At 39.1% G+C, this 23,655-nt stretch overlaps 1 long non-coding RNA gene across 1 annotated transcript; it reads right to left on the bottom strand.

Moving 5' to 3' along the window:
• Positions 1-1,870: 1,870 nt before the first annotated feature.
• On the bottom strand, positions 1,871-23,166 carry LOC135982025 (uncharacterized). Its single transcript, XR_010599222.1, has 4 exons — positions 22,680-23,166; positions 21,965-22,083; positions 19,562-19,595; positions 1,871-2,078 (listed from the first exon to the last, which is right to left on the bottom strand). It is a non-coding gene; the product is annotated as an uncharacterized LOC135982025 (long non-coding RNA).
• Between the last annotated feature and the right edge of the window lie 489 nt (positions 23,167-23,655).

The raw sequence follows: 23,655 nt of genomic DNA, 5'->3' as shown, positions 1-23,655 counted from the left end.
CTTCACTTGCCAGAGTTTATGCTCCTTTCTATTTTTCTCACAAGGATTTAACTTCCACAATGTATCCCACAATGCATTGCCCTTTTTCACAGACATCACTTCATAACACTGTGTCTAGCTTACTGTTGTGATCACTACTATGTCATTTTCAGTTGTACAACTGAGCATCTGCCTAGCTGGCTACATCTTTCCCTACCACACACCCCTTAGCTGCAGGGCAGCTGCAGAAATCTGCTCTCTGCTGGCTCTCTTAGCATTAGATCTGGCAGAGAACAGGTCACCTCTCCCTCCTGAATACCTGGCAGCCAATGTAGCTCCCAGTCTTCCCTACTTCCACATTCCTTCCTTGTATGGGGAAGTAATTAGGAGAAATACTATCCAGCCATTCAGTTTCCTCCTTGTGTCTTGTCTCAGATGAAATACTCTTACCTTTACTCACGCTATTCCAACTCCCATAGTCCCTCGTCCCAAGGGCAGCTTGCATATCACCGAAAGTCTCCCTGGGGTTTAAACCCTTGCTTTTCCTACTACTCTCTATTTTCCACATTATTCTGTTTTTCTTCTTTGCCTTCTGTAAATGTCCCAGCCATGACTAGGACTCTCAAGCACTACAGTAATGCAAATAATAATAAGTCATTTGGGGATTTCTGGGGAGGGCTCCTTCCTTTGTGATTCATTCAACTTTGCTGCTTGAGTCCCTATGCATTTCCTTGTGAAACCTAGCCCTCCTGCTCTTCCTTCTGGGAGAGAACCATGATGCAGCTCCCCATATGGAATACCTGGATATCACCACAGTCCATCCTGTATCCTGGTTGTAATGTTATATCTTTAAAGGGGATTCTTCGGCTATAGGCAATTGCCATTGCACAGATACTTCTGTCACAACTTGAGGAACTACCTTGATATTCTTCTGCTTGCGCTCTTTACTGCTCACCATGTTCCCTGCAGGGCTTTTGTGCCCTGTTCCATCCCCTTTATTATCATCACTTGCTTTCTCCCTCCAGCTTCTCTCCCAGGAACCACATAGGATTTAAAGAGAAACTGCAGAATACCCCCATCCCTTCCCAATCTAGGAATAAAATGGCTGAGCAGCTGATGTGCTGTGACCACTGCTTTTTATACTAATCATAATTTGTTCCACTGTTACCTTCCCTTGTGCTTCTCTTCCCCACAGCCCTTTCTTTTTGTAGCATCCACCCATTGTTTAGCATATACTTTGAGTGTAAGGTCTTTGGAGCAAGGACCATCTTTTCCATGATACAGGGCTACAGAGCCTAGCACAATATAAAAAAATAAACAATAACAACAATAACCAAGGCCCACATTCTTAGGAGTCATCTTTGTACATCTTGTAAGCACTCAGCAATGATCCTGCATTTAGGATCATTAAGTACTTTGGGCTTAATTTTCCAATCACTAAAACTACTTATTCCTGATACCTACCATTTGCTCACCACTTAAACACTTTTCGCTACTCTTTATTTGCCATCAGTTTTAAGCATATACTGTAGCCAGCCTGCCAAGTCACATTCCTTTTTAGAATGCCTTTGAAGCAGGGACAGTCTTATTTGATATTTGTACAGTGCCTAGCAAGATGGGGCTCTACTCCAGATTACGGCTTCCATAGTGTAAGTAAACAACAATATCATGGGAGTGTGAAGATTCTAGCATTAGTTCCTACTGTTATGAAAACTGCTGCTGAGGTCTTTAGTTGCATGCATTCAGATCACATGCTACCTCTTTTTTGGAAGTAGCCTGCTTTTAAGCAAGAACTTTTTTAGTTTTAAAACAAAAAACTAGATGTGAACACTTTGCAGCAGAGAACAATTTTATTATCCTTTTCATTGATTTTAAAATTTCAGGACAGAAGCCTGAGTACCATTTATAGTCCTTTTTCACAGAGAAAAGGAGCTTATGTGCTTTGAAAAATAGGGCCTCAATGCTGTATGATTTAATTCTGGCAAGCGCACACCTCATGGTCCGGCAGATGCAAGAAGCTGGCAGGGAATTCCAGCTCACAAATTCTGAGAGGCCTCTTTGCTGGGTTTATTGACCAGGAGAATTATTTGCAGAGGCTCCTGTGAAGATTGGAAAGTGCTGTTAAAGATCTTGAAGTTTTGTATTTTAGAATAGTTTGTAGTAATCTTTGAAAACACCCATTTATCTTATATTTAATTCTAATCTATGTTCACATTTCTGCTGGTTTTAAGACATTGTGTAGCTACTCTGACAGGGGACCTATTTATCATTATGAAGTACAGTGACCTACAGAATGTTATACATTTCAGTATACTTATAACCAGCTCTCCATTGTTCTTAAGGCTGCTCATGGAACCTACATATGGTAAGTAGATCATCAGTATTAACCCAAAGGGTTATATGTTGACCAGGGCAAAGCAGAGGTCAACGTTTTTAACTCAAGAGACAATAGATTCATAGATTCTAGGACTGGAAGGGACCTCGAGAGGTCATCGAGTCCAGTCCCCTGCCCGCATGGCAGGACCAAATACTGTCTAGACCATCCCTGATAGACATTTATCTAACCTACTCTTAAATACATCTAGATCACTGAAATATGAAGTCTATGTATTTATATCTATATCAAGATATAGCCACATAAATTCTCAGTGGTTTCAGCTGAAATACCAAAATCTCTGAATTTGCTTTATTATAAATTTTTACAGGTTTTTTTTAAAAACACCCCTGTAAATATGCCATGAGATTTGAGATCCAGAGGGATAAAATAAAAATAAACTACTAGACTTTTACTTTTCCCCATTTTGTCTAGGTTTTAATACATTTGTAGAAGGAGACTTAAATCAATAGTTCCTTCTCCAGTCCATCCCCCTCCCATCTAAAGAGGAATTACCGGTAGTTACGAGTTATTTTTGTCTTCATAAAGGTTAGCAGGATATTTGGCTGGAAGGGAAAGGAATGTGTTTTATACATAGACCTAAGAGTACTGAGCTTCGTGTTCTTTGTTAGTTCCCACAGAATTAACTTTCCATAATCTCAGACAAGTTGCTGAGACAGCCCTGTCTGCAGCACACAGGAGCTTCATCTTTGCGATAGTTCTGTTAGAACAGTGGGAAAATCTGAGTTGCTGAAGGCCATCAAAGTTCTGAAGAGTGAGGGGGGCCATTTTAGGCCTCTTTGACTGTGGCCAGGGAGGGCCTTGAATATAAAGATCAAGAATTTACACTGTCTCAGTGTTCAGTAGGAACCTATTGGAGCCAGCGAGTATAGGGATGACATGCTTTCATTTTACTACTGTGAAGGGTTGCATTCTGAACCAACTGTAATTTTTCCAGTCCTGATGTTTTCAGAGCAACGTATATTGCATAGCACTAGTCAGGTTAGGAGGTAACAAAGATGTATGGGACTGATGCCAGGTCATCAGCAGAAAGACTAAGTTGCAGTCCACAATCTCAGCTACTTTGTTTAAAAGACATACACCCAGAGCTGAAGCTACGAGAATTCCATGACAGCAAGGAGTTGCTCTACAAGTACCTCGAGTGCAGACAGGCATAATTGATGGAAAGATTTATTGTAGCAGCAGCAAGCTTTTCAATGTATTTCTCTCTGCCTGCCAGCAAAACCTCCATCTTTCTTGGGTTTCGCTTTAGCCAACATCTTCCCGTGCAAGTGCCAACATAAGCCACAGAGATGGATATCTGGGTGAATTTGGTAGTTGCTTATAATGAGAAAGAGAAATGCATAATATGCATATCATTGCCATTGGGGCCCATGAAGACTCAGTTTCTCCTAGACGCTGGATGCAGATATTTAATAGGACAGAATGAGATTCAATTCCACATCTGAGGGCTCTAATGTTAGAGGAACAGTTTCCCATCACCACTTCTTGGCTATGGCCTTCCAGGTATGATTCAAGCCATTTAAGGTTTCTTCTCTTGCCCCCTACCATGTGTTTAGGAACTATAGTGCCATTTTATGACAGATTGTGTGGAATGCTGTAGATAGGCCTAAGGGAATGAATATAGATTTTGCTGTTTTTACATTCAGGATTTCTTTAATGATTTAATGCTTCCCGCAGCTTTCATTGGCTGGAAACGGCGAACTGGGAGCAGCGGGTGGCCATGCCTGTGGACAGTCAATGCAAACAAACTGTCTTGCGGCCCGCTAGCGGATTACCCTGACGGTCTGCGTGCAGGTTGCCCACCACTGTTTTATACCCTTCCATCAAGACTGAATTATTGTGTCCTATTATTTGCAGTTCTTTTGCCCTCCAACAGATCTGGCTTCAAGACAAGAGGTATAGTTTAATACAGTTGTTTCTCTGACTCTCACCAGGGAGAACCTTATTCCACTCACATGAAGTGCCACCTACTTAAAGTGCTGATTTGCACAGCACGGTCTGGCAGAGTGGTGGCAGGAAGACAGGAGACATTTAAAGTCTCAATACTTTTAAAAAAGTAGGAAAAGTGAATAGAAAGGAAAACAACAAAATTAGGAGTTTGAAACTAAGAAAAATAATTGGAGAGAATGGAAAATAGAAGAGAGGAGGGGTTAAAACTAAATTGCACATAAAACTGTTGAATAAGCTATAGGGAACAGTATTGCATGGGTAGGGTATGCACTGGGAGACCTAAATAGGCTTGCTTGCCTCTTTCTTTCCTTCTTAGTGCTCTGGCTATGACTCTAGGACTAAAATTTTAGTAAGTAAAAGTGTAAAGATTAGAGGGCCAACTACAGGTACTTTCCAACCTAAAGTCCTAAGGGGCCATTCCTTAGAAACCCTGTGAAAGAGCCAGGATATTTCACGCTCAAACAAAAATTAAGCCATTTTCTTCACTTCCCATTCCAGCCACAGGAAAAAAAAACCACACGCACCAAATAAACCAACCAAAGATTATCTGGCACCATAGAATCATAGAATATCAGGGTTGGAAGAGACCTCAGGAGGTCATCTAGTCCAATCCCCCGCTCAAAGCAGGACCAACACCAACTAAATCATCCCAGCCAGGGCTTTGTCAAGCCGGGCCTTAAAAACCTCTAAGGATGGAGATTCCACCACCTCCCTAGGTAACCCATTCCAGTGCTTCACCACCCTCCTAGGGAAACAGTGTTTCCTTATATCCAACCTAGACGTCCCACACTGCAACTTGAGACCATTGCTTCTTGTTCTGCCACCACTGAGAACAGCCTATGATGTGTACAATATATATATTTGTCCAAGCCAAACAGGCTTAATGCTAAGCGCTGTATTGAATATATCATGTGGAAACTGTAACAAGACTACAAAGGGACATAGAGAAAGACCACTGTGAGACAGTGCATCAGTGCAAAGATGATCCCCCACCCTTCCCTGTCCAAACAGAGAGGGGTGTGTGGCTCCGGCTCACTCAGCTCAGTGGGGCTATCAGTCTAAGGACTCTGTAGGCTCTTCAGTCTGTGGGCCTGTTTTCCCCCTTCCAGGGTGTTGTCTCTGGGTGGCTCTCTAGCAATCTACAGACAGGAGCTCCTTTCTCGTGCCTGCTCCTTCCTCTGTTAGCTACCCCCACTTCTGCTTCCCAGCCCTTTTATCCTCCCAGCTCTTGTTAGACTGCCAATCAGCAGTGGCTGGCAGTGACTGTATTAACCCATTGGTCGCTGGGCTAGTGAGGATAACATGCACCCCATGACACCACCCGTACTCTAGCAGCAAAGCACAAGCGATGCACAATCCCTCTATGCTTTGTCATTTGGGAAGTGTGTCTGGAGTCCTTACTCAGCCAAAATGGCCATTGATTTTTTTACTTAAACAAGGATTGCAGGGTCAGACTTTGACTAATACAATGATCAAACATAACACAAACACACACACTATTTATAGTGCCATAATTTACACTCATTTGTAATATACTTATAAATAAAATTACACCGTCTAGCTTTTTATTTGAACCCATTAGCGTGTACAATTTATTAATGCATTTTTACCATTTTGGAAAAATTAATGTCTTGCCTGACACTCTCAATGTCAAAATGTCTCAGCATCTATAGCTGCCAACAAATAATGGCTGCTCCAGCATGATGAAAATTAGCACTTTATCAGTATGTTTATCATCAACGCTGTGGGGAGGTTCCTTCTTTGTCAGCAAGTCAGCAGTGGCCACTGCTATAAATAAATATTCTCCTAGGAACAGAAAATAGTCATAGGAAGCGTTTGTGCTGGTGACTGGCTGCTTGATAGTGTTACTTTGCCACTTCTGCAACAGTTGTGAGACCCCCACTGTATTATCTTCCACCTCCAGTTTAATTATAAAAGTATTTCTTATTCAGCTTCTTTTTACTCGGGTGCATTTTGAAGTATATTTACAAGTCAAGAGTCAAATTCATTCATGATGCAAATTCATTGAATTCAGTGGAGTTATCTGCTGAACAATAGCCGAATTTGTCTCTACTAGCCCTGCTTTGGAGTTCCATTAAGCCTGCATTTAGTATATGTTGGGCTAATACCACTTGTGTCTTGGCACTATCTTCTCTCTTGCTTTTTCAAAACTGATTGAATAATCAAGAGAAAGGACCACAAAAAATTGTTTGGGGACTTCTACTTCTACAATTCCCTATTTTACATTTCTTCCACTGTGTTTTGTATTTTATTTTTCAGAACCACATCCAAGTACAGTTAGTAGCTAAATTATGCAGATACAAGATTAAATATTTATTAACTCATAATTTTAAAATGGAGCTTAACGATGCTCCACAAAAAAGAGATTTATTCACAAAAATGAATCTTTTAGGACTGCTGTACTTCAAATTAAAATGGGATTTTAATGTTATAGTAAAGTTAGAATAGAGAGGAATCTTCACAAGTCTGATTCCTTGAAATCCACGGCCAATGCTCTTTGGCTCCCTCCCTGGCAGTTTCTATCTAGGGGCATGGCTTTTTCAGACTAAGTCTTCATTTAATTACTACCAAAATGTTCCAGCTTTTTAAATTTTGCATTTAGCTAGTGCCTTTTATCCCCAAGGTCTCCACGTGCTTTAATTAATATATATATAAGCTCAAAGTATCACTTCACTCACCACTGTAAAGCAACCTTGAGCTGAAATGTGCAGTGCTTTAAACACAGCAGAGAAAAATTGTCTCCAATTGGACCTGGATGGAGAATTTCAAACAGGCAGGATATAATCACCCAAGAAAGAATTTAAACCAAAAAAGTAGGGTTAACATAATCTTTACTCTCATAAAGAGTGTCATGGGCTCCTTGAACATCACAGGTAGTGAAGAATTTGGTTACACATCTCATTTGAAGGGCAACAAATTTAGCATCATTAAATTAGAGGGCCTGATATTGAACTTCCACCACTTCCTGGAGCATCTGACTTGTTTCTTTTTGTTAATCTTGTATTCTGATATTGATAGGCTCTCTCTAGCTTGTGAGAGTGTGAGGATAAATAGCATAAGTTGGTAAAGCTACAAGCCATACTCTATTATGGTATGAATAATTTAATGGGGTTTCTATTTTAAAAATTAGGCTGACTAGGGGGTATTATAATGAAAAGGACAGGATTTAAGAACACCTCCTGTAAAATTGAATTCTATTTTTTTTAATATATACGTCATGTATATTTATAAAATTGTAGTCATCGAGTGATGAAAACAAGAGCATCTTCCGTCTCAAAGTGAGATCCTGGCTCTTCTGAAGTCTATGGGAAAGCGCCCATTAATTTTATGATAACCAGGATTTCATCCCTAATTGGAAAGTATCATTTTACAACCACAAGTTAGTCTTTGATTGGGAAACTGGGGGAACTTTCCAAGGACAGAATGTTCCAATCCAATAACAAACTAACAAAAGGAAAAATAGCCCTTTGTGCCTTATTGATTTTATGCTATTTCTGTAATATTTGAAATTAAAATTTGATTCCACCCTAGACACCTCAGTCCTTGCTACACTGGATAGTTTTAGCAGCAGTTTTATGTGCTAAAATAACCATCATCTTGTTCCTTGTATTTTGGGCAGTACAAAGATTTAGTACTTATTGGCTGTTATCACCATTTGTGACAACATTATATTTCTAGCAGAAGTAGTGTGAAATGAGTAAACCAACCAAGTGGTGCATAAATAAGAAGCAAATGGTTGGAATCATGAGCTGGGAGTTGAAACATTTGGATATTAGGTGCATACTAATTATAAGCAATTCATGGGTTTAAGTGTCTGGCTTATAGGAATGAGGTTTTTTTTTTTTTACACATATGTTGCAGGGATTAATCTTCTATTGACAGGATAGTACATGAGACACCAATAGGTCCTTTTCTTGCTGCAGTTTCTTAGTGGCCTTCATGTGTAGACTCCAGGAGAGCAGAGTGAATCATAGCAAAGACATGAATGACCATGGCCATTTCTATATCAGAGAGGATCCAAGACTCAGAGACTTTGCACCTTACTAATAACAAAAACTGGTAGGCAAAGCCCCTCAATCTATGGAAAAATGGAAGGAAAGCCAATTCAGAAAACCACCAATTCAGCTAGTAGTTAATATTAATTCTCCTATATATTATTGCATTTCTCTGGAAGAAGTCTTAATTCTCCATACATTTGAGGGGAAAGAGATGGAAGGGTAGAATACTATTGCTGTGAGGATTTACATTAAGTCTTTTTGTTTTATACTTATATTAAGTAATGTTTTCTTCAAAACAATATGCCGCAGAGGCAGACTTTTTGGTTTGGTTTTGTTTTTAAATTCAGTACTGATTTGGAGCGGAAAAGATTGAGAGGTGGTCAAAATGTTTCTAGCAAAAAGTCTTTTCTTCATAAAATAACCTTTTTTTCAAAAGGAAAGTTTTGTGATTTGTTAACATTTTTGATTTTTAAAAAATTATAAATTTCTATCAAAATATTTGTGAAAATGTTTCCTTTGCGAAAACCACCGTTTTTGGTAAACAAAAAATGTCTATAATACTTTTGAGAACAATTTCAGTTAAGAGAAGCATGGAAGTTTTAAAAAATGAAAGAAAATTTATTTGCAAATTGTTTTTCCAGCATCTGACCAGCACCAAAGAGAAACAAAGTAGTAAAATAAAACTACATCAAGGAGAAAAGAAGCACTCCACACACTCGCTTGTACTGAGTGTGAGGAATTAAGAAACCAGGAGAGATGATCATTATCTATCAGAGGGGTAGCCGTGTTAGTCTGGATCTGTAAAAAGCGACAAAGAGTCCTATGGCACCTTATAGACTAACAGACGTATTGGAGCATAAGCTTTCATGCATGTAGGGCCATGCATCTGATGAAGTGAGTATTCACCCACAAAAGCTTATGCTCCAATACGTCTGTTAGTCTATAAGGTGCCACAGAACTCTTTGTCAATAATTATCTAGTATTTCAAATGTTGCTGCATAGTCCATTTGAAAAAAAGACAACCTTTAATTTATTCAAATGGCAGAATAAACAATGTTCTAATGCAGGCATATCAAAATTAATTGAACCAATGTTCTTCATTAAATTCCACTTCAAAAATGGATATAATAAATATGAATAAAAATAAGTCAAATTAGTCAAAATACGAGATGACTCAAAAAACTTAATAATGAGTTACTGGTCATATATAATTTCCAACTTATTAAATGTGATGGCAAGAACACTGGTGTCAGAAGTCATGCGCTGATTCAGATCCAGAATATGCTGAGTCTGTTGATTTCCTGGCACCCTGCATAGGTCATCATATGGAGTAGGCACTGGTGAAATGTTGAAGAAATTGAGGGTGTGAATGTGTGGTAGTATGGGAAATGGAATTGTATGGGTCTGCTGTTGGGGGATTTGATGAGACTAGGCAGAGAAGTGAAGAGAATGCTACTGTTTTGGATTATTTATACTGTAAACTCGTATTTAAAACTGCATCAGAGGCACCTAGATGGTGCACTTGGATAAGAACAGCCATACTGGGTCAGACCAATGGTCCATCTAGTCCAGTATCCTGTCTTCCAACAGTGGCTAATGCCAGGTGTCCCAGAGGGAATGAACAGAACAGGTAATTATCCAGGGATCCATCCCCTGTTGCCTATTCCCAGCTTCTGGCAAACAGAGGCTAGGGACACTTCAGAGCATGGGACTGCCCATCCTGGCTAATGGGCATTGATGGACTTATCCTCCATGAACTTATCTAGTTCTTTTCTGAACCCTGTTATAGTTTTGGCCTTCACAACATCCTCTGGCAAGGAGTTCCACAGGTTGACTGTGCATTGTGTGAAGAAATACTTCCTTTTAAACCTGCTGCCTATTAATTTAATTTGGTGAACGCTACTTCTTGTACTATGAGAAGGAGTTGCCATTTTCTGTACCTTTTCCAATCCCAATATATCACTTTTGAGATGGGGCAACCAGATCTGCACACAATATTCAACATGTGGGTGTACCATGGATTTATATAGTGACAATATGATATTTTCTGTCTTCTTATCTATCCCTTTCCTAAGGATTCCCAACCTTCTATTAGCTTTTTGACTGCCACTGCACATTGCGTGGATGTTTTCAGAGAACTATCCACAATGACTCTTTCACAAGATCTCTTTCTTGATTGGTAACAGCTAATTTAGACCCCTTCATTGTATATGGGGTTAATTTTTCCACTGTGAATTACTTTGCATTTATCAACATTGAATTTCATCTGCCATTTTGTTGCCAGTCACCCAGCTTTGTGAGATCTCTTTGTAACTGTTTTCTTGGCTGGTGCCCTTTGCTGTGGAATTCTTTCAGATGAAAGTGAAAAACAATAAATATATCCAGATCGGAGTTTTACTGTGAGAAAATGTGGCTCCTACTCTTTAACCTGTGGAAAGGGTACATCCTGAGAGGTGCCAAGGACTTATGAGGTTCAGGCCCAGAGACTGCAAGCATCAAACACAGAGCACTAGTTGAAGGGGAGCAATGAAGTGATAATTCTCCATTGTACTAATTAAGACTCCCAGATGCTCCTTTTTTCATGCTGCAAATAGTTACAATGCATTGCACTGGAGCACTGATTAGCCCCGTTGATGAAATTATACCCATGTAGACTGCTATCACTAAGAATTGCATAGGTAATGTAAATGCAGCTCATTGTGTGTTGGTCATTCTTTATCCCCACTTATCTGAAAATTCCAGGTTGACTTTAAAATTAAATTCTACAAATATTTCAGCAAGCTACCCTTGTGGCAGGCAAGTCCTCTGCATTTAACAACCAGCAAAGTGATAGTGAGAAAGCATGACACACTTGGAAATGTCAGGGTCAGCATTAGCATGACTGATCCAGTGAAGATTGAGGACTGATGCACATTGTGCCCTGCCACTACTGGGAAGATGGTGACATGGCAGTAGCCAGCTCCTGTAGTTGCCCATTGCACCACTAATAATGATTTCAGAGCACTCCACTCAAATATTTATTCCCTTGAGACAATCAAGAGCAAATTGCTCATTTATTTCAACAGCCCATAATCACTGTATATATGATCATGTGATGTTCCTCACAGATGAGTGCTTAAATAGTGTCAGTCATGATTACAAGGATAATTTTAAAAAGTTCCTCTATCTTTAGTGGGTCTTTGCACACCTCAGAAGAAGCCATCTCTCTCTCTCTCTCTCTCTCACACACACACACAAGTGTTTGAAGCAGTTTAGCTTGGAAAAGGATTAGAGAAGTCATAGGTATTCTTGTCTGGTTCATAAAGGTTAATTTACAAATGTCAAGCTTGTTAAAAAGAGAAGGTACATTAATATGTGTAAGTCATGTTAAAAAGTTTCCTGAAATCTCCAGTAAGTGTCAGGAATGGTTAATACACTGTTAATTTATTAAGCTAGCTTTAGAGGGAACAGTTCCTTTATAATGTTGTACTGCTGGAGTACTGAATGGCACAGCAAGCTAGTCTGAAAAATAAGGACCCACAACATATTAAGCACATGCTTAATTTTAAATATATGAGTTATCCCATTGATTTCCAATGGGACTACTGAACTGGAACCTAAGGGTATGTCTACACTGCAATTAGACACCCGCAGTGAGTCAGCTGACCTGGGCCAGTTATGGGTGTCTAATTGCAGTATAGACATACCATAAGTGACTAAGGGTCTGATCTAGAGCTCATTGAAGACCGTGCGCATATTCCCATTCATTTTAATGGGTTTTGGGTTAAGCCTTAGAAGTAGTATTCTTTAGAATATAAAAAGGCACTTTGTTATCAGAGATATAAACATATTTACAATATGCCAGATTTGTTATAATATAATTACTATAAAATCTCTTGTCATTACCATTGCAAGTACCAGTGACTCTAGAATTGAGAGAATCATGCCATGTACCCTGTCTTTTTTTTTTTTCAGCTTTCATCCTAAAAATCTCAGATTTTATTTTAGAAAACTGCTTCCGAACAACTCCATTAGCCTCAATATTATGGATGCTCACAGCATAAATTACAGATGAAGAAGAAATAAAGAGAGAACGGTAACTCTAAGGATAAGTGAGAAAACAGCAACACAAATAACACAAAGACATACAACTCTGGTGCTTTAATATTCCACAAAGAGTCCTGTGGCACCTTAAAGACTAACAGATGTATTGGAGCATAAGCTTTCGTGGGTGAATACCCACTTCGTCAGACGTATTCACCCACGAAAGCTTATGCTCCAATACATCTGTTAGTCTTTAAGGTGCCACAGGACTCTTTGTTGTTTTTTACAGATCCAGACTAACACGGCTACCCCTCTGATACTTAATATTCCACCTGTCCTGAAGAGAGAGATTTGCATCTGTTTGGTAAACAAGAATGTAGTGAAATTCAATGGAATTGATCCTGCAAGAAATTTCTTCAGGCCTGTATGCTTAATGAGACATCATTTGCTTACAAGACCAATTTTCTATCTCAAGAAACATATGCAAATTATAAATGAATGGAACGGAACAAAAGTAATTCAGATAGTTCAATGCACTAAAGCCAGTTTTAAATGTAGGTTTCTGGATGTTTGAACTCCAAAAACCTCAGAAAATTATTTCTGGGGCTCTAACTTCATTACAAGAAGTATCATTTTTCAAACACATTTTCTCCAACGTGGTATATGCAGTGGTATCCCAATGAGCAAAAACAGGTTCAGATTAGTCACAGAAACTCATGTACAGTCAAGAATAATCTTTTCTAGTCAAATATGCAAGTCATAGCCGTTATGTTAGGTACCCAGACAATGCAGTCAAGTTTTGTCAAAGTACTTTATGCAGGAATGATTTCATCCTTGAAGTCTATTACATGCACAATAGTGTGCAGATACTTTGAGCACTCATAGGCTAGCAGCATAAAGACAAAAGCGATGCCTTAAAGGAATTTGTAAGGCTAGCATTGTGTTGTGCCTAGCATATGTAAATATGGTAAAGGGACCTGGCTCTGTATTGGGTTATATGATGTAGGGTGTGTTCAGGGTGCATGCACTGTCATTGTTCTCTGGAGAGGAGGTAGCCCCTCCCTCTGACAAAATGAAAGAAGTAGGGGAGGATGGTGAAGAAACAGTGGCAGGAAGGGGGAACCTTGAGAGAGAAACAGAGTCTGGCACTAACAGAGAGAAAGAAGGAGATGGGAGAGGGCAGCCAGAGGGATGGAGGGAAATCAGGACCAAGAGAAACCAAGAGTGAGGAGAGAGGCTGAGATTAGGCAAGACAGACGGATGTGGAGGAGAGGGTCCTGTCAGTATAAAGCTGCCTGGTCAAGACAGTATCCCTTTGAATATGTTTCTGAGCATCAGTTCCAGTCGTCTCCTGTCATTGATTCATGTTGTCCCAGAGATATGGAACAGGAGAACCAAAGGTCCTTTCGATCCCATGGATCTGATCTAATGTGCACCCCCACAAGCAAGCACCACTGGAGTTGGGTCCATCTCTTTTGGAAGTTACCAGAGGCATGAATGTGTGTGTGTGTGATTGAATTTTTTTTTAATTATAGATATTCTTCATATATTTAATGTTATTGTAGGTAGGTGGAATCCAATTCCATTTGTTCTGGTTTAAATAAAATCCCTGATTATTTTTTTGGGGGGGGGGTGTTTTGTTTTGACAACCGGTTGTATTTATCTTGTCTACCATTAAATAACCTTTATCATGGTATAACACCTCCCTCCCCTGCCCTCAACTCTCACTTGCCGAGTAAATTATACCACCACTGTGGTGGACCATTACAAAATCTTGGTCAGTGATTTTTAGGATGGGGTGGCCCTTGGATGTGTTTGTAATTATAACACAATAACTGAGAGGTCAGTTTACACATAGGTATTTTGGTGATCTAGAAAAACCTCTCAAGTGCACTTATATAACTTCACCCATAAGATTTGTGAGTATCCTTATTGGAGTGCGTAAAATTCAGGATTTCCAGATTACTTTCGCCATTTAACAGAGTTTCATATCTTCATGTGCAAATAGATGAACCTGCCCTTTTAGTGAATGCTGTTTTAGAGGCCCATCAGAAAACTGACACTGCCGTATAACCCACAGCTCTAGCTCTGGAGAGAATTTGGCAGAGTGGAAAAAGCAATTGGAAGCTATGGCAATGATACTACCTGTCCTATGATTGCAGGAGTCAGTCCTTTGTTAGGTAAAGACCTGGTCCAATGTCCATTAGTCAATGCACGGCACCATTAGATTTCAGCGGGCATTGGAACAGATCCTATATTAATAACGTGGGTGTTTTGTTAGATTTCCATTCATTTAATAATCAGGTATCTGCAGTAAGCAGGAGCATTTTCCTCTCTTCCCCCTCATCTATGTCTGGTCAGGAGTTTTCAACCTTTTCCCTCAGATATGGACCTTGGAAACCAGGCCTCAAGTTTAGACTACTTTAGTGAGCTTTATGTGGGGCTATACCTCTCTGCAAACCCCAAAGACCATGCCTCAAATAACGAACTAGGCTCCTCCCATGCCCAGTAACTTTGCAGTTCTCACCACAAGTGTGAGGGAGTAAAATACACTTGACACATTTTCCCATGATAAATCTCTCTTCTTTATAATTTTTTAAAAAAACCTTGGAAACACATCAGAAATGGAGATCAGAAGGAAGCTGCAGATTTTACAGACAAATTTCATGCATAGCTTCTGCTAACCTGGCACAGATTATTAATCAGGCACCATCCATCAAACATATGCTAGATAGAGAAACACATTTACATGTGCAAGAAAACACTTGTGGACTATGTTAGCCTGACCCACAGGGCCACTAAACAAGGTGTTGAACGCTAGTCTCCACTGGATATTAACTAAAACTTTTTAGTACCAGGCCTTAGAGCTGGAGCAATACTCTTAATTCTTGACAAGAATTTAGCTGGGCAACTCTCCCTCCACTTTGGTTAATTCGAGGCTCCCAAGGGAGTTATTCCTGTCCTGACTAATAAACAGAAATATGGAATAAGGTGTGGGATGACAAAGTACTTTTTTCTAGTGAAACTTAGTAGTTATTTTTGCCTACCGATTGGAGCCAACAAAATTCAGCCTGTAAGAAACTCATGGAGAAGCAGCAGCCTGGGAGAAGGAAAGGATGATGGCATTTTGAAGAGGGAAAGGCAAATTAAAGAGAGATCATAAAACAAAGTATCCTCTGAGAAGAGTCTGCATAGTAACAGCAATATCCAAGCAGGAGAACAGGTCAATGAAAGTAATATGCAGGTTTCAATCAATGTGTCAAGAGGAGCTTCAAGTTTGGGCCTTTTGATTTATATTTAGGCATCACAATGTTCTTTTTAGAGTTGGTCACTTTTCTGCATGGATGTGGATATCATTTTTTTTTTAACTAAACATTCAAATTTCACTCATGCAGAGAACAAGGGTATTTAGTCTTAACTTCTTGTCCTGCTATAACTTTAAACAACTGCTTATATGATATTTGGTAGAGATGTATTTTGTGGAGTTCAATGTTAGTGAAACTGGAATGTTATCATTTATCGACATTGTAAAGTCTGGCCCCCACGACTGTAATTAATTTAGGGTCAAGATCTGCTACCATTACTAACACTGAGTACTCCCACTGGAATCAATAACTTGCAAAGCAAGGTAATATTCAGCATGAGTAAGGATGATATGGCCTGTTGTAATAATACAGTCTTACCTTAAATCTATGACATAATCATAAATAGTAACAGATTTATTAGGTGTTAAGAAAGTTTCAATTTTGTGCCAGTCACCGGGTTGCTTTTTTCTATATTTCATACCTGCCAGACTGAGCCCTGTTTTATAAAAATGAATATTGCACAATGATGTTACTCAGTGTTTTTAATTAATAGTTTTCTGTTCTTCCACTGCACTCTTGAGAGACTGCAGCTGAAACAGGTCTCTGGTCTGAGTGTTTTGACTGTATTGTTCCAGTTTTAAAATGTCTCCATTGGCTACTAGTGAGAGCTCACCAAATTTGTAACTTGATTTTTTATTATATGTAATTTAGTAATAGATACAAATATTAACATTCTAAGCAGATGACAGTTGTGTACCTACAGTGGACCTGATTCTGCTCTAACTTACAAAAAGGGTAAATCGGGAGCAACTCGATTGAGGTTACTGGAAAACAGCAAGCAAAGCAGGGAAGATTTAATGCAGTGAAGAGATTTAATTCCGAGTCTGCATTCTGTCCGTACTGCTCCCACTCTCCATGGCAGAGAACAGTTGTCTATGGATCTGCCCACTTGAAATATCACCTATCTCCTGCAGCCAGACCACCCCAGTGGACATCACTAAGTTTCCTAATATAAAAGTCAAAGAGCTATAGGTAGGATGTTCCCCACAAGGGCCCCTAGGCGTCTTCCATTCATTGCCTAACTTTGGTCAGAAATAGTTCAAGTTTTTTTAGCTTCAGGCAAGTCAAAAGTCTCATCTTTCTTTAAAGGAGGTTTTTATGATGGATAGTGTTGCTAAAATGTATGGATTTGGGAGTATGGGTGTGTAAGGATGCAGATTCTTTATGCTCATTTATTCCTGGACCCAGAGTAAAGGGCAGGGATTATGGGAGAGGAGAATTGCAAAATATTTTACCCCAACCCCTGTGATGCACAAGGCCACAGCTCTGAGCCAGCATGGGGGAGTGGATATGCCATTTGCTGTTTTTACAGGACAGCAGCAAATTACTATTCCTTGGAGCAAAAGAGTAGCAGCATAGCTCCCTGAGCAATAAACCCTTCCCTAAAAGGACATAATCTAGTCCTTAATCCACAATATGAATTCCCTTAACCTCTTCCCTTTCCCACCACAGGATTCATCTACATTTCCAGTCATTATAGGAAACCTGATTTTCCTTTCATTGCTCGCCTCTATTTCCTCTCCTTGTCTAGGCTGTGTTTTGTTCACACTGCAGTGGTAGTGCTGAATGCTGATGAGACAAAGCTCTTTCCAACCCAAGGCACTCATTTCCGGGTAATTACTTAGCACCATAGCAACACTTAAGGGCCTTGAATTTCCTGACAGAGATGCCTGTCTGAAAGGCAATAATAAATTTCCAAACTGACTTAAGCAATTATAAGCCTTATGTTCACAAGTTTGTTTGTTTATCTGTTTAGCCAGAGTAGACTGTTAGGAAGAATCATTTAAACTATGGCTGGACAGTGGTAGTACACAGAGATAACAGAAACAGTGACAGAGAACATGAATTGAAGGAAGCTGTTAGGATAGGTTGAGATGTAAAGTAAATATAGTACTAGGTGAAAAATGTCCACCTCCCTTTATCTATTTAAAATGTCGAACACTGGTACCATAGATCTGCATGTGTTACCCAATGCATTTTCCAAATTTATAATTCAGTAAAATGCATCATAAATTATAAACCACAGTCAAAATAGAGAGATTGCTAAACCTACAGGGCGGCATGGAGACTTATCAGAGAGAAATAAGAAGCAGTAACTTACCAATTATTTACACTACAATACGCACCTCAGCAGAACTATTATTGTTCATTATTTGTATTATAGTAGCACCTAGATGTCCCATTGTGTACACATAGTGATAGACAGTCTCTACCCCAGCAACTTTACTGTGTGAAGAGAAAAGGTTGGGAGGGGAATCAGCAAAATGAGGAGACTTGGCCAAGGTCCCACAGCTTGGAACCAAATGTAGGTCTCCTCACTCCCAGTCCAGTTCACTAGCCACTAGACCAAACTATCTCCTCTGAGCTACATAACTAAGGTACAAAAGGTCTCTGAAAAATCAATTTCAATTATTGTAACAAAAGTGGCAATTTCCTTATGTATTATAATGCAATATTTGTATGGTAGCTTCAACATAAAGGGTCTGACCTTTCTCCCACCAAAAGGAATGAAAGTTTCATCATTGAATTCAATGGGAAGAGGCACAAGTAATACACACACACACCACACACACATATATATAATGTAATATTTTAAAATCATTGCTGTACTAGGCTACATAGGAGTAATAATGTCATTTTTGAATAATGCTATTGCAATATAGGTTTTTTTAAAAAAAGAAGAGTGAATTCCTAATATCTCACAAAAAGAACAGGAGTACTTGTGGCACCTTAGAGACTAACAAATTTATTAGAGCATAAGCTTTCGTGGGCTACAGCTGTAGCCCACGAAAGCTTATGCTCTAATAAATTTGTTAGTCTCTAAGGTGCCACAAGTACTCCTGTTCTTTTTGCGGATACAGACTAACACGGCTGCTACTCTAATATCTCACAGTAAATTATCAAGTTATAAAATATATTTATGAGTAACTCATATCTAGTTTCTGTCCAGTCACTCAAATGCAGTACTCTACAGTCTCAAACCTGGCAGGTGTTATCACATCTTTCAAGAAATAGCATGAAGAGAGAATGTTACATCAAAGAGAAAGACTCAGTATCAAACAAGTTTAACTTCTTTACTTAGCTAAAATATTTCAAGAAATCTATGGTAATACAACATTGTGTGAAGAAGCTTATGAACACTCAGTTGAATTTATGTGCCTTTAATTATGGACTCAAATACCTAATATTGCCACATTCTGAGGTTTCCCCTCCCCCATTCTCTAGGCAAAGAGAAGAAAGATGTCTGAACTATAAAATCACCTTTACTACTGGTCCCACACATCCTGCTTCAGTGCCACATCCCTATTGTCCACTAAAGATACAGTGAAACATCATGGCTATGGGTTATGTGCAAGCATCAGAACTAGAAAGGTGATTTCCCTCTAAATATGTAACAAAGAGGAAGCTATAGAGCAGCTATTGGGCACTAAAGAACCAGACATGTTGCACTTAAAATCAGGGAAGGATGCACAATTCTATCAGAAGGCCTCCTCACCAAAAACTTAAATCAAATTTTTTTGGTGTTCAAAATGGGTTTGGTGGATTATATTCCATTATTCTTTTTTTCCTGTACACACAGAGAAACAAATTAATCCCCTGATGTAACTCAGATTCAGTCAATGGTGTTGTGCCAGGGAACAAGTTAGACCCAGTTTCTTAAAAAACAAATGTAATGGGGTCTTACCTCATACAGTCAGCCGCTGTCTCAATTTCCCCGGTCTTGGCTGTGCCAATTGGTAAAATGGGTGCAAGCAAACAATCTGTGTTTGAATATGGTGAAATGTAAATATATACATCTAGGAAAAAAGAACATAGGTCATACTTACACAATGGTGGACTCTATCCTGGGAAGCCGTAACTCTGAAAAAGACATGGTAGATAATCAACTGAACATGAACTCCCAGAGTAATGCTACATTCAAAAGGGCTAATGCAGTCCTTGAATGCAAACAAAGGGTAATCTTGAATAGGAGTAAAGAGGTTATTTGGGACTGGTGCGACCGCTGTCAAGTTCTGGTGTCTACAATTCAAGAAGGATGTTGAAAAATTGGAGAGGGTTTTGAGAAGAGCCACAAGAACTACAAAAGTTTAGAAAACATGACTTATAGTGACAGACTCAAGCACATCAATCTGTTTAGCTCAACAAAGAGAAGGTTGAGGTGGCTCGATTGCAAGTCTACAAGTACCTACATGGGGAGCAAATATTTGATAATGAGCTCTTCAATCTAGCAGCGACAGATTGAAGAGCTCATAGTCCAATGGCTGGAAGTTGAACTTATTCAGACTGGAAATAAAGGTGCACATTTTTAACAGTAAGAGTGATTAACCATTGGAACAATTTACCAAGGGTTCTGGTAGATTCCCTGTTACTGACAATTTTGAAATCAAGCTTGGCCGTTTTTCTAAAAGTTCTGCTCTAGGAATTATTTTGTGGATATTCTATTGTCTGTGTTGTACAAGAGGTCAGACTAGGTACAATGGTCCCTTCTGGCCTTAGAATCAATTAATTCTCATGTGTCTTAATGATTTCTCCTTCTAGCCAAATCAAAGTGGCAACCTGCCATCCCAGAGGTAAGCAAAGAAAATCCAACAATAAATAAAGGAGATATTCAGCAACCTAAGCTTTCTTTTTTCATAAATGCCAACATAAAGAGAAGAGAGATGAGGATATAAAAGGGGCAGCAAAACATCTTTAAAGCTCTTGCTGGCCAGGAGATGAGTTCCCACAGATTTGTGAGCCTAGCTATGGCATGGTGCTAACTGTAGCACACTGATCACTGAAGTTGCTGCAGTACAGAGAAGGCTGCAGGCTTAGTTGGAGACAACCAACCTTTTACTGGCAGGGATTACTGACATGTGGGGGTAAATGTTGGGCTAATGAGGTAATTGGCTTAGGGAGGGCATGGAGTTGGGAGGACCAGGAAGTGAATGGGGAGCTGGGTGGAGGAGAGAAGCTGTGTGAAAGGCTCCTCCTCCTGCTGTATATCTGTACTATGTCTTGTCCTGTTTGGAAACAGAAGATTAAAGGGGGAAAGGAAACAGACTGTGTGTGTTAGTGACTGGGAGACCACGGAAACAGCTCACTGAGTAGCTTAGAGGTGCCCTCTGATGCTAGCTGTCCTCAGACTCCACTTCAGAATCTTACTGGGGAAAATGTAACCTCAGAGACTGACATCTAACAAATATTTAACATTATATCTGTAAGGAGAAAAAATGAAACCCCTGATGAATCACCTTCACTTTAACTGGATAAAGATTTTTCAATTTAATTGATTGAATTCAGTCCTCGGAAGAATAAATGCATGTCTTCAAATTTGTGGAGCATGAAATAAATCTGAGGGAAAATTGATTTGCTTCTGGTGCAGAATAATTACCCTCTCAGCTGTTACAGCCTCCAAGATCATGGGGCAAATTCTGTTTGTATTAGCTATGCCGGAGCCACTATGGCACACTCTCAGTCACATTGAAAGTCCTTACACTGATAGTTCCAGATTTATATCTCCATTTCATTTGACCTGAACAATGTGGTTGAATGACTTACTTAAGGTCAGAGACTGGGGCTTGGGTGAGGGCCAGCAGGCTGACACTGAGCTCAAGCAAATCTGAGGAAATACTTGTAGATTGGTTCAAGCTTTCAGAAGACCTGGTGGAGGTTATTTCAGCTCCCTTGATTGGGGGAGTTCACCAGCTGTTTGTGACACATGTTGTTAGATATTAAACCCCCTACAATTCTTTTACGTAAAAGTTAATCAAAATCCATTCTGTGTATAAACCAAAGTGTTTTATATCTATAAAATCTAGTGCTCCGTACCTATCAAACAGAAAAAAATTGTACTTAGTTTGAACCATAGTGGGTGACCAAATGAAGAAATTTGTGTAGTCAGTAATGGAATGTGTATAATCTTTCCTATGAGCCTGGTGACCTGTGGCAAATTGTGTCCACATATCCAAAGAGGGACCCCTGGCAGCTAACAAAGGATTTCTGTTACCACAGATGTGTGTTGTAATGAACAAGATTGTGAAATGGATAAGGGGTACTTATAATCTAAATACATTTTGTGATTGATAAGCGATATTTGTTATGGCAGATGTTTTCTGTGATTTATGAAATAATAACCCACTGAAAGATGCTTTTAACTCATTAGGAATTGCATTTTGACACAGATGTTCTTAGTAATAAAGACTGGGTTAGAAATCTCTTTCTCTTATCAATCATGTAAACTGATTTACCACAAAAGAAGTTCCATAAATTATTAGGTACATTGAGATATGGAAAACAGAACACATAGTAGGATCAATTGTGGGAAAGTATCTTCTCTTCACCGCAAAGGAATTTTTTGATCCACATCCTATAAAAAATAAAAGGTTTGGGAGTTATGTAGGAAGTGGACAAGCAGCTATCACTTCACCAGTTACAGAGGGTTTGCTAAAGTATGCTTTCCTTTCTGTATTTTTCTGTATTAATCTTTGACTAATAATCTGAGTAAATAATTCAAATTGAGCTGATTATCTCACATTTCATGTTGTTAATATTATCATTATTAAATAAGATCATGCAACATGCAGGTTCATAGCCTGGGGTTCTCTCTAAAATAGAGACCATTGCAAAGATTCTTCTGACCGCATGTTAGACTGCAGCAAATAGATATTCATTCCCTTATTGCCAAGTTAGAATTATGGTGGTATGTGAATTTCATATCAGTTAGAACATTTTGAATGATTTCCCCAGCTGCTTCTGGATTCCTGGTAACAAAGAACACTTTTTAAATCTTCACTTGGCTAGATGTGTAACTAGTCCAGTTCACTTGTAACTAGCTAGCCTGAAAACAATTCCATTTCACAGCAGTTTTCAAGGTTTTGAAATTCATTTTTGTTCTACATTGGAATGAAAACAAAACCTTTTGAAGGTTTTTGTGAAGCAAAATTGGGTTGAAGTGTTCTTTACCTGATCAAAAAGGTTAGGTCTCTCTTCCTCTATCTCTCAGGTTCAGAAAATTCACTCAGACCCTGAAAAAACATCCCATCAAAACATTGATTGAAATCAATATGTTTTCAGCAAACATTTCAGTTTCAACAAAATGGCTGTTTTCGATGACAAAACATTTCATCAAAAAGTTCCCTGCGAGCTCTAGTTGTAAGCTTTCCTTCCAGGTGCAGGATTTATTACAGTTATCCAGGTCTGTGTCACATCAAAGCTGAATTGCTACAAAGTGCTCTGGCTACTGCAACATCAGAAGAGCACTAGAACTTTTGCTAGTTACTCGGTGATGCCTCACACCTGTATTCCATGAGTTGCACTGACTGCCAATTCATTCATAGGTGCAATTCAGCTTGCTTCACTCTGTGATATGACCCCTGCTCATCTGTTTCCTAGGACTGCTATGGTTCCTTCCACTGAAGTTCACACAATTTTTTTTCCCCGTTAACTTCAATGGGACCTATATAGATGGGTAAAATATAACATGAGAATCATTCATTCCAGTGCTAATGCACACTACACATGTATACCAGTCCTAATGCACACTACACATGTATAAGAAAATAGGAATGAAAATGTTTCCTTACACTGAGGGTAACAATTGACAGTAAAAGCAAAAGAACAATGAACCCTCAACCTGGTGAAAGAAAGATTCTGTGGCCTGTATAATGTTTATACCATCTTGTAAACATTTTCTTAAATGATTATCTAAGATATTGAACCATGTTACTAGGAGCAATTCTAGTTTTCATTCTCACATGATTATGCAGCTGAATGGGGTGCAGCTGTATTGATTAAAACTCCTATCTTAGACAAGTGGTCATCACATATGAAGAACCATCTGCTATACTATACATATAGCTTTGCTAGCTGTAATTGAGTCATGAGACATGGTTTTAAGATATGGGTGAAAAAAACATTGAAAAGACATCTCAAAAATCCT

Source organism: Chrysemys picta, chromosome 3 (genome assembly GCF_011386835.1).
Source record: "Chrysemys picta bellii isolate R12L10 chromosome 3, ASM1138683v2, whole genome shotgun sequence".
NCBI classification, from domain to species: Eukaryota; Metazoa; Chordata; order Testudines; family Emydidae; genus Chrysemys; species Chrysemys picta.
This window is presented reverse-complemented; position numbering and strand designations above follow the sequence as displayed.